We start from the raw sequence: 11,654 nt of genomic DNA, 5'->3' as shown, positions 1-11,654 counted from the left end.
ACGAGGAGACAGCTATAAGGAGGCTTTAGTTTTATGTTAAAAACTCTGGAAAACAATAAGTTAGTCCGTGAACTGGCAGTCCTCTCCACATGGGGTCATATCAGTGCTCAAGAACTATGAGCTGTATTTCCATCTACTTGCTTTTATGCTCAAACTTAAGGGATTTTATTTTAGGAACATTCACATTATATGTCACCTCCCAACCTGGCTTCCATCAACCAACACCCACCGATCAATCACCATTTAAGCTTGCAAAAATCTCTCTAGGCATACTCACTTCCAAAAAAACTTTTGAGATGATTTATTTTCGACATTTAATGTCCAATTCAGATTTGACGTTTTATTCAGAGATGTCAATTTTAATGTCAGATCCCCTTCTTGGACATCAATTTTGAAGTCGAATCCCTCCTAGACTGATATCCATTTTCTTTTTTTCCTTAAAAATAATAATTTGTTTTTTATAATGTTACCACACCTGAAATTAAGAAAATGATTCCAACACATCATAAAATTGTATATACTATGGGTTTTAAGCAATGGAGAATGACCACTAAATGTCGCCACTGAGATCCGTCAACTCGTGCACAAAACTGCATCATAAGCCAAAATTAATCGGTGCAAATGAAATTTAATCGGTGTAACCTAAAGTTAATTGGTGCAAAATAAATTAACTTGAAGAAAATCAATCAAACATACCTTGATCCAGCAGTGACGAATGCGAACGAAACAAAAACGAAAACGCAAAAGAAAGTGAGGCTCACGTTACAAGTTTTTAGGGTTTAAAAGGGCATTTGACGTCAACCCCCTCCACCACCGACATCTGATTGCTAAAAAAATCCATTTTGGCGCTACTTTAGGGTATTTTTGCAGCTTATTGATGTCCGGGGAAGGGGATTCGACGTTTCATGTGTACTAGACATCATGTGTGACATTTAATGTCTAAAAAGGGGACCTTTAAAAATAAAAAAAAAATTAATATTGACACTTAAAATGAAATATTTTCGAACGTTTTTTACATTCGTGGAGGGGGCAACCGAAGTCTAATTCGAATTAGACGTTGAAGGCTTGTAGCCAACGTCTAAAGGCAATAAAATAACGACTTTTCATATGGAAACTATTTGACCCATTTTCTTTTGTTAGATGTTAAACGCATGACATTAAATGCTACCCCTCGACCTAAACCTTATTAACCCTTTTCTAACTATTTACTTCATGCTTTTTCTTTCCTTCACTCAATTCATTGCTATGCAATCCATCCCTCCCCATTTCATCAAAATTTGTTGATTATTCCACGTAAATAGAGACAAGACTAGGTTAAAATATATTAATGCAAACATTAACTTATAAATTTGTTGTATATTACTGAGTTAGACTTAAAATTTATTTTTAGGTTGTAAATAATAACTTTTAATGATGATTTATTAGGGTGATTATAATCCACTTCCCATAATAATTTATGTGGTGACAAAGTTTTAAATATGATGAGATTTTTTTATACCGATTAAACCTAGAATCGGTATAAAAAGTGGCACGATGACAATTTAATAATAAATTATTACAAAAATTTGTTTATACCTCGATTAGACCTATAACTAGTATAGAAAGTTCATCGATGACAATTTCTTAAAAAATTACAAAGACTTTCTGTACTGACCCAAAATCGATATAGAATGTGGCGCAATGACAATTTTGTAATAAAATACAAAGACTACTGATTGGGCTTAGAACAGGCATAGAAAGTGATGTTTAATTTCTGTTTCCCCTGCATAAACGAGCTTCACTCATACTTCATCTTGTTAAGACAAAAATCGTCTAGAAAATAGATAGTCTTAGCAACCCAGGTTTTGAAGTTTAACAAAAACATTAAACGAAATCTTGTTGTGTAGGAAAAATTGTTTAAACCAATAGCGTCTAATGAAGAAGCATCTTATAACGTCTAAAGCCAAAAGCTCAAGTAAAACTTTCTAGACCAAAATGTTTAAATGAATTAGAAAATCATAAACAACGTCTAAGGAAAATTGTCTCTCATTAAAATCTCCAAATAGACTATATGAGTAAAATAAGTCATCTTCTTATGGAAAGAGAAGTCTAACACTTGTATAACACTAAGGATAAAAAGATATGTTTCATTCAATGCAATGTTATATCAAACAAAGCTTTCTATAAAAAACATTGCTTAACGCTTATCAACGTTCAAAACATTTAATACATATACAAAAAAGTACTTTGATGCTTTTATTCTTTGTTTCTTGATATCCTTGCAAATCAATAAAACAAAAATATATGATCAAAACCACGACATCTAAGAAAAAGACATTGTGAAGAAAGAAGAACATTCTGAGAATGTTTTCTTGAAGTTTTATGTCCTGTCACGTCTTAAAACTCAAGTTTCGCTTAAGGCTATGAGAAAAAATTATGAACCCTACAAAGTATACTAAAGTCAAACTTCACATCCAAAGACTACCAACTCTTCAAAAGTCAACTTCTTGATCAAATGGCCATCTTTCAAGAGAGGATACACACATACATACATATATATATATATATATATATATATATATATATATATATATATATATATATATATATATATATATATATATATATAAATGCTTGAAGAAAATAAGTGATTGATGAAAAAGCGGAAGATAAGATAAGAATAATAACAACGCGAAAAAGAGAGAAAAGTTAATGGTGACTAATAAAAATATGAGAAAACAAAGACATAAATCATATACATTGAATAATACTGGACAAAAGAAGAGAAATATACAACTGTATTAGAGAAAAACCTTATTACAACTAAAAGAGGAGATGGTGCCCGAAGCTCTTTGTGTGTGCTTATCCTTTGAAAGAAGGAGGAAGGAAATGGATAGTGAGATCACAGCTTTGTTGGATGAAGGATAGGTTGGGTGCCTTTATTGTGCATGAAGAATATGTCAGCACTTTCTATATCAATTATGTCTTCAAAATAGAGATTTACAACCGTCATTTGTCTTCACTACAATCATAAGATGAAGAGTCAGAAAAAAAATTGTGTTTCTTCAAGCTAAAAACATGATACCTATTTTTCTTTAACTCTAAGCTCTTACCTGGCTATATCTTTTTGGTTCCCTCTTTGGCTTGAGTCAATAAAATAAATAAAAAATATGGCTTTTCTCCCTTTGAAGTCAGTGGTAAAATATCTACACATTATTGTTTAAGCCGAAGCGATAGTAATTAAAAAAAAAAACTTTAGGCCGAAACTCTTTTTGTTCACTCTTTGGTTTGAATTATTTCAAACTGGGGTTTCCCTTTCAATTTGATCAATTGATAATAATGTCTTTCATTCTAATTTTGTTTTCTAATACTGGTTAGGGTTTGATCTTTAAAGAGACAAATGAAATATATCTCTTAAAACACTTTGGTAACACCCTTTTATTCTTTTTGGTTTTTAAATTTTACACTCAATAAAGGTTTAGGGTATTATCAAGGTCTCAGATTACGTTATCTGTTGTCGTCTATTTTCGCAAATTCCTATATTTTGATAGATTGTTGGTATTAGGGTCTGAGGATGAGAAAAACACAAGACTTTACTGTTACACTTACCACTTTTACCCACTCTCTATGGTAAGTTGACTACTTTTTCATTTCATATTTTAATCAAATATTTTGTTTGAATATATACTATGGAAACTTTAATATACTCAACATATCAATTGCAACAAACGAAAAAAAAAAAAAGGATAAGCCTCGATACTTAACATTTGTAATACTTTGTATATATTTATTTTATGTTTTTAATTTGTGTTTTTATATGATAATAGTGATTGTGAGTGTTTGCCTAAACGTTGTAGGCATGGGTTCCGTAATTTACACCTACAACAGAAAATAAGCAATTTTTATACAGCGATAATAATAATCACGTTTGCATACACTTTTTTTTAAGTATATATGTATTTATTTAAGATTGAATCCCATCTAAATTTGTATTTAGAAAGGATAAATTCTTTGATCAAGTTTGTTTCGAATGAATTTCTTATTAACTTTGTATTGTTGAGGAATACTTGTGTAGATTGAAGTTTAGATTTTCTACCAAAAACAATAATTTTCAGGTGTTGACATTGATTCAGACATAGATCTTGATTTTTACATTTCGTGTCTCTCTAAACTACTCATCTTTTACGATAAGATGAATTGTTTTTTCTGTAAATATAGAATTTAGTAAATAACTCTCATGTTCTATATAATTACATGAATCATAAAATTTCATAATTTTGTGATGGTTAATATTACATAATTATACATAAGTCAACATTCCAATTAAGTTTATATCAAACTTTTCATATCAAAATACGAATTTAAATTTTTAAACATACGAGGACGATTGTTAATGAAAATTATTATTATAAGTATACTAGTGAAAACATAAGTGCATATGTATTTACATTTTTATAAAAAATAATAAAATTATTATTATTATAATTATAAAATTAAATTTAAATGATTTTTAGAATTTTATTATAAATAATTTTTAATTCCTTTTGTAAATAATTTTGATATTATAAATATTTATTTTAGTTTAAACAATCGTTAAATTTGAGAAAAAAAAACTGACGAAATTGAAAAAAGTGGTAAATTTTTTAAAAAAATCACCTAAAAATAAAATTGGTAAAATAATTGTTGTTTAGAAAATACATAAGAAAATAAAATGTGTAAAAAAGTATATTCTATATATAATGTTTCGGGGGCTGAGTTATCAAAATGTTTCACAATTTGTCTTTTTGTCATCCGGTCACGCTTCATGAGCTCCGTTCTCTCGCTCCTCCGTCCGGGAGGGAACCTGTCAAAGATCCTCTGATGTCAAAGTCAGTACTCAAACTGTTCGGCAATTCAATAGAGCAGTAATAAATGTGCAGTGAATGTAACCTATCTACCACTTACCTCTAACATGTATTTATAGTTTTCGCCATGAGCTTGTGATTAGTGAAAAGTTAATCACGACCCAATTCTATCTCAAATGGCTTAATCATTATTTACCTTAATCCTAGTCTTAATGACCTAGTTCATCTATCGGTCGATCTTGTGCAACCGCTCGGTTAGGTGGGTGTCGACGCTACTCTCTGGACCGCCCGATCCGTATGGTACATAGTTGTTACTCACCCGAGTGGAAGGATGAATGGTCGAGTAGAATAGCGTGCAGTGAGTGTTTATGCAAGCTGTCCGACAATGCTATCAGAGGAGTAAAAAGATAGAAGAAATGTCGACGGTTGGGTCGATATCGGCGCCGCTCTTTGGACTGTTCGGCCCGTATGGTACATATAATATTATATATATTAACTCAATCAACGTTATATTATATATATACTTGATATGATCACGGTTTCAACATCGTTACAAAAATTTGTTTTCAATGATAATCCAATTAATAATTGGTTGAAAACCATAGTTGAAGACCGTCGTTAAATGCAATAGTATTACTACTATGAAACTACTAAAATTAGCATAACTTTGTAAATTTTCGGCTTTCAAAATCTACCTAATAGTTTAAAAGATAATTATTTAGATATTTGACTTAATTAATAATTTGGTTTCTTCTATTTAGTTTTTTTACTTTATTTTTTTTTACTCGATTAAATTTTTATTTTTTCAAAAAATATTTAATTGAGTGTTTATTTTTCTTTAACAAATAATTAATTTAACATATTCCATTAAATTAAAATCAATATCATTTGGAAAGTATTACCGATCAAAATATAAATCTATCAGGTATTAAAATTTGTATCATATTTTATCTTCAAATCGTTTTTATATTAACATATTTCAAAATAGAAAATGATTCAAATTTTGACACGTAACACATTAGAAACAATGTTACAATAAATTTAATGAAAGAAACATGTTGGAAGTCCCACGTCGACTAGAGATAAGACAAATTTAGAATATATAAGAGGATGCAAATCTCACTTTAAAAGCTAGTTTTGTGGAGTTGAGTTAGACTTAAAGTGCACTTGTTAACATGCTATCAAAGTTATGGTTAGAGTTTATCTTAGCGATATTTGTTATTGGTTGGACTTGTTCCACCTGCTATCATACCAAACATTAATGTTTAGATAAAAACCAATTTAAAATATAGGGGCAAACCTCACCTTACAAGCCGATTTTGTGGGGTTGACTTAGGCTTAAAATTTATTTCTTAACAAAATCATTTATTTAACAAATATCAAAACTCAATTAAATAAAAACAATATTGAAATTCAATTGAATAAAAAAATTTATATGAATCATAAAACTAAATAAAAGAACCAAATTAATAATGAATCCTAAATATTTATATGTAAATTTACATTTATATATGCTTTACTAATGTCTTCTATTTATTTTAGTTACATTAAATTTATTTTAATCTTATTTTCTTTTATAATGTCAATGGATGTTCTTAAGTGTACGTATGACTCATCAGTTTAAGACCGGATGATCAACCTTTAGTCAAATACATCAACAAACTATTCTTGTAATCAAACAATCATAAAATCTGACCGCACAGTCAACAGATAAAGAAATTAATTCTAATGCTAATCATTTTAATATAAAATTTGATTAACACTAATTGGGCCACAATTATGTTAATATTAAGGGTGTTGCTCCCTCCACCTCCACAGCCTTCTCCCTCCACCTCCCCAATTATCTTTAATTCCAATTATATCCTTAAAGTTAAAATTTTTTATTTTTATTATTTTATTATTTTAATATTTAAATATAAACTAATATAAATATACATTATTAAAATACATTAAAAAGATATTCAAAAATAATAAATCAAAATATTAAAATATCTAATAAAATAATAACAGAAACATAAAATTAAAACAAAGCTTAAACGGATGACATCCTTCAACGGATGTCAACATCCGTTTAAGGTGAAACGGATGTCGACATCCGTTTTGCCTTAAACGGATGTTGACATCCGTTGAAGGATGTCATCCGTTTAGGCTTCGTTTTCATTTTACGTTTTAGGGTTAAAGGATTATTGGAAAGATTATTGGAAGGATTATTGGAAGGGTTTAGGGTTTAGGGTTTAGGATTATTGGAAGGATTATGACTACGTACCTGGAGAGGAACCACGACAAGCACATTACACCACAAACGCACTGCACCACGTACTACACCGAAAGCAAGAGGAAGATTGCTTGATAATTCTTTTCACAATCACTGAGCTTTGCAGAAAAATATTTTACTCATACAAGGAACTATGTAGGTTATCAGTGAAATATGTTATAAATGAGTAAAATTATAAAACAATAATTCTAAAAATAAAATTTTACTGAGGGGCAAAATAGTAAAGGGGAGGTGGAGGGAGAATGCTGTGGTGGTGGAGGGAGCAACACCCTAATATTAATCAAAAGCTCACACCAAAATCTATAAATATAAGGCTAAGGGGGTAAGTGATTGCATTTATGACATCATTAATATCTGAGCTATCTAACATTGAATTGACTTTGACATTGGAGTATTTTTTTTAGGTGCTCTCCAAATGATATTGAACAAATAACTACAAGAAACTTGAAGTAAAGGACAATAGACTCTTTTGACTAGTACCTAGACATGAGACATTGACATTGACCTCAAAACATTAACCTATTCAATGTATTCTCAAATATCACTCACCACCATCAAAAGAGAAAAGGGTAAAATTCTTTTTTATTTTGAAAATACAAATAAGATGTATATTTCAACTTTACTATTTAAACTAATAACTTGTTCATAATTACCTATAATAACAACGGAAATTTCATATTTGTTGGGAGTAATTAAGTGTGTTTTGTACGAAAATTATTGAATATAAAAAGTAATAGATTATTTACTTGATACTGAATAAGGAAAGATAAATACATATGTTGGACTTACCTTGTATATAAACACTTCAACTCATTTTTACATGTTTTCATGTTTTTCCTATTATATGCTAAATCACTTTTCTTTTATTGAGACAGAAAAAAAATCATTAAATATTAACTAATTTAAAAAATAAAAATAATTAATTATTATATTTACTAAGTTAGATATTATTTTATAAATTAAAATTATCAGTATCTAAAATAGTTTTTATTAATAATAAAAAATATAATTAATTTTATAATTATAATCTTAATTAGTATTTAATATTAATTATGAAGATTTTCACAAAAATAGAATTTTTTTTCCGTTTTATGTATTCATAAAATTGAAATAAGAAAACACTGTATACAATTTTGTCTTTACCGCTCATTATCACACGTGGCTCTTCAATATTTCTTTCTATGACCACTTAAATGCATTCTCTTCTAAGGTTTTGGATTCTTTTTACACTGATTATACCTTTAATTATTTCTTCTTCATTTCGTGACTTATTGAAATCGCTTTAGTATTTTCTTAATTAAGACTAAGATCACTTTCATTTGTATTATCGACCCACAGCATACGATAAAATAGAAACACTCAAGTTTTGCTTTCAAACATATAACTCTTTTGTATTAATCAGCCCAACATAAAAATAGGCAAAATAATACACAAAATAAAAGGGAATAAATATGGGCTGATTTAAATTGTGGGTTATCCCTTGGATTTAAAAGAATGGACCCAATAAAAAGGTCTACTAAGGCCATTTCTTCCTACACCTCCATAATTTTAATTTTTGAAATATAAAAAATATTATTATATATTTTTAAATACAAAAATAAAAAATACTTATCGCATTATGCATTTTGTAACGTATAGAAAGAAACTTATGAAAATACAGGAAGAAGTTGTTTTCTTAAAACATATGTAGAAAAGAACTTTCCCCTTTACCTTCCAAATTTTATAAAAAAATCATAAGATTAATCTTCTGTAAGAAAGAAGGTAAAAAAGTTTTCACGTGGTAAAATTTTTTCACTATTCTATTTGGTATTTAAGTGAATCAGACCTACACATCCATCACATTCAAAATCTAAAAGTTTAATCATTTTCGAGGTTTCTAATTTTGCTGAGAAGTCTCAAATAAATTCATATATTTTTTTTCTCAATTGGGTCTCTATTTTCAAAAAATAAATGCAATTGGGTATTTACATTAGTTATGTACCAACACTCTTAAAAGGAGGTGTCACGTATTAGTTCATGATTTTTTTGAATTTTTTAATTATTATTTTTTATTTTTTTGAAAAAAAAATGTCATGTGTCAAAGTGATATTATGGCATGTGACAATGACAGTGTGACATGTCACTGATAGTGTCATGTGTCATTGTCAAGTCACCTTAGTCTAAATTTGGTCCTTGTATTTATATTGTCTCAAATTGATGCTTATATTTTTATTTTGTCTCAAGTCCGTCTTAATTTTAAAAATTAAACAATTTTGTTCCTCCTTAAATTCAAACAAAATTTAAATTGTATATAAATCTTAGAAAACATTTTTATTAATTATTTTTAACAAGATTAAGTTTATTTATAATTATATTTAATTAATTATATAAATGTTAATTATGTTATTTAAATATACCTATGAGGGTTTAAAAAAAGAGTGACATAACATGCAGATGTGAAATTTGTAGGTTTCACTTAACTCTTAGTCATATAAAGAAGGTTTAATTCTTTTCGACATCCCTATTTATGTACGAATGTCTCAATTGGGTCCTCGTTTTTTAAAGTGCATCAAAATGGTCCCTAATTTTGAAAATTGATATCAATTGAGTCCTTTCCGTTAAGTTGGCTGGACGGCGTTAAAAAAATTGATGAGTGGATGCTGAGATGACGAACGAACGCTCGTCCACCAGCGAACGAACGCTCGTCCACCAGCGAACGAACGCTCGTCCACCAGAGAACGAACGCTCGTCGACCTCTTACTGCTGGACGACCGTTCGTTCCACACTGGACGGCCGTTCGTTAGGTGGTCGACGATCGTTCGTCCGCTGATGGACGAGCGTTCGTTCGCTGGTGGACGAGCGTTCGTTCGTCATCTCAGCATCCACTCATCAATTTTTTTAACGTCGTCCAGCCAACTTAATGGAAAGGACTCAATTGATATCAATTTTCAAAATTAAGGACCATTTTGATACACTTTAGAAAACGAGGACCCAATTGAGACCCAATTGAGACATTCGTACATAAATAGGGATGTCGAAAAGGATTAAACCTATAAAGAAATAAGAACTTTTCACTAGGATTTAACCTCCCGACCAACTAAACTCTATGTCAAATCATGGTTATGATATCCACATATAACCTTCAATATCCACCTTTCTTCATTAGAATTTGGCTTGCCCTCAACTTAAACAAAAACTCGCATTTTATTGTGTCATATATAGTCAATTGAATATCAAGTTTGTATTTTCTGTACTTTCCACTCATTTCACATCCTAGCAGAGCAAACGCCTTTCTTCCATATTCACCAATAACTTTATAAGATTTTATAGTTACCACAACAAACCCAATATGAAAACCAATCTCTCAAACCTATTTAATTAACTCGTCACGTATGGAAAATATTTGATCGGTTGTAAAATTATTTGTATAATATCCTTCGCACACTTTATTGATGAAACAAGAGAAATCTGACACTAAGCTTGAATTCACTTAAGAATCCATCAAACCAAAAGAATAATCGTTCATCTTAAAATATTAAACACCTATAACATAGCATCTCCACCACTCAATACCTCACTTAATGCTAATAATAACACCTCAACATATTCTTATAAAAAATCTAACAAGTTAAAAATAAAATTAGAAATAAAAACTTAAATAAAAGATTAAAAAAATAATCGGTTTTGAAATCCGGTAAAGGCTTAATCAGATTTTAAAATCAAGTAAAACCTTAACTAAATTTCGAAATTCGATGAGGTTTTAACCGAATTTTAAAATTTAGTGAGATGTTATCTGAATTTTGAAATTCGACGTCCACCCTAATCCCATTTCCAAATTCAACGGCTTCCTAAATCAAATTTCCAAATTCCATGACTTACTTAACCGAATTTTAAAATCCAATTATTTTTGAATTTCGACAATTTTCTAACCAAATTTTGAAATTTCAGCAATGTTTTTTCCTAATACCGAAATTAATTGATGTTGTAAATCAACTTTCGATATGCAATTCATTTCTTAAAAGTTTCAAATACATCGAAAGTAAGTAAAACCAACTCAAGCAGATGAATAGAAACACTACCATGAGACTACCAACAAAACCACGATTGGGAGAGTATGACCAATAAAGGCAGAGAAACCACGAATTACAAAAATAAAAAAGAAGAACGAAATAGAGAATTGTAAATATATTGACCAATAATTAAATTTAATTTTATAAACAATAATTATTTCTTACCTTTTTTTAAAAATTTAATGAAAAGCAAAAGAATCTACTTGGGATGCAGGAAGAAGTGTTAATGAGAAACACTCTATGTAGAAATAGATTTCATACTGTGGTTGGATTAAACCGAGGCAGTATAAAATAAATGTTGTAATTACTTCCCTCACCTCTCAAATTTCTTCTACATCTCTTATTTATTATAAAATAAACTTTTCAGAAAGCAGAAACTAATATTAAAAATTCTGTTACAAAATTGGCAGGAGGTTGTAAATAAATTTGTAAAAAAAGGTAAAAAGAAACACATAAGTCTCAACAGACACACGTTTCTTTTATCTGGGAATGAACGATAGAAAAGTT

This window comes from Vigna umbellata, chromosome 2, assembly GCF_029865625.1.
Source record: "Vigna umbellata cultivar VRB3 chromosome 2, Vumbellata_1.0, whole genome shotgun sequence".
Classification (NCBI taxonomy): Eukaryota; Viridiplantae; Streptophyta; class Magnoliopsida; order Fabales; family Fabaceae; genus Vigna; species Vigna umbellata.
Note: the sequence above shows the minus strand (reverse complement) of the source record.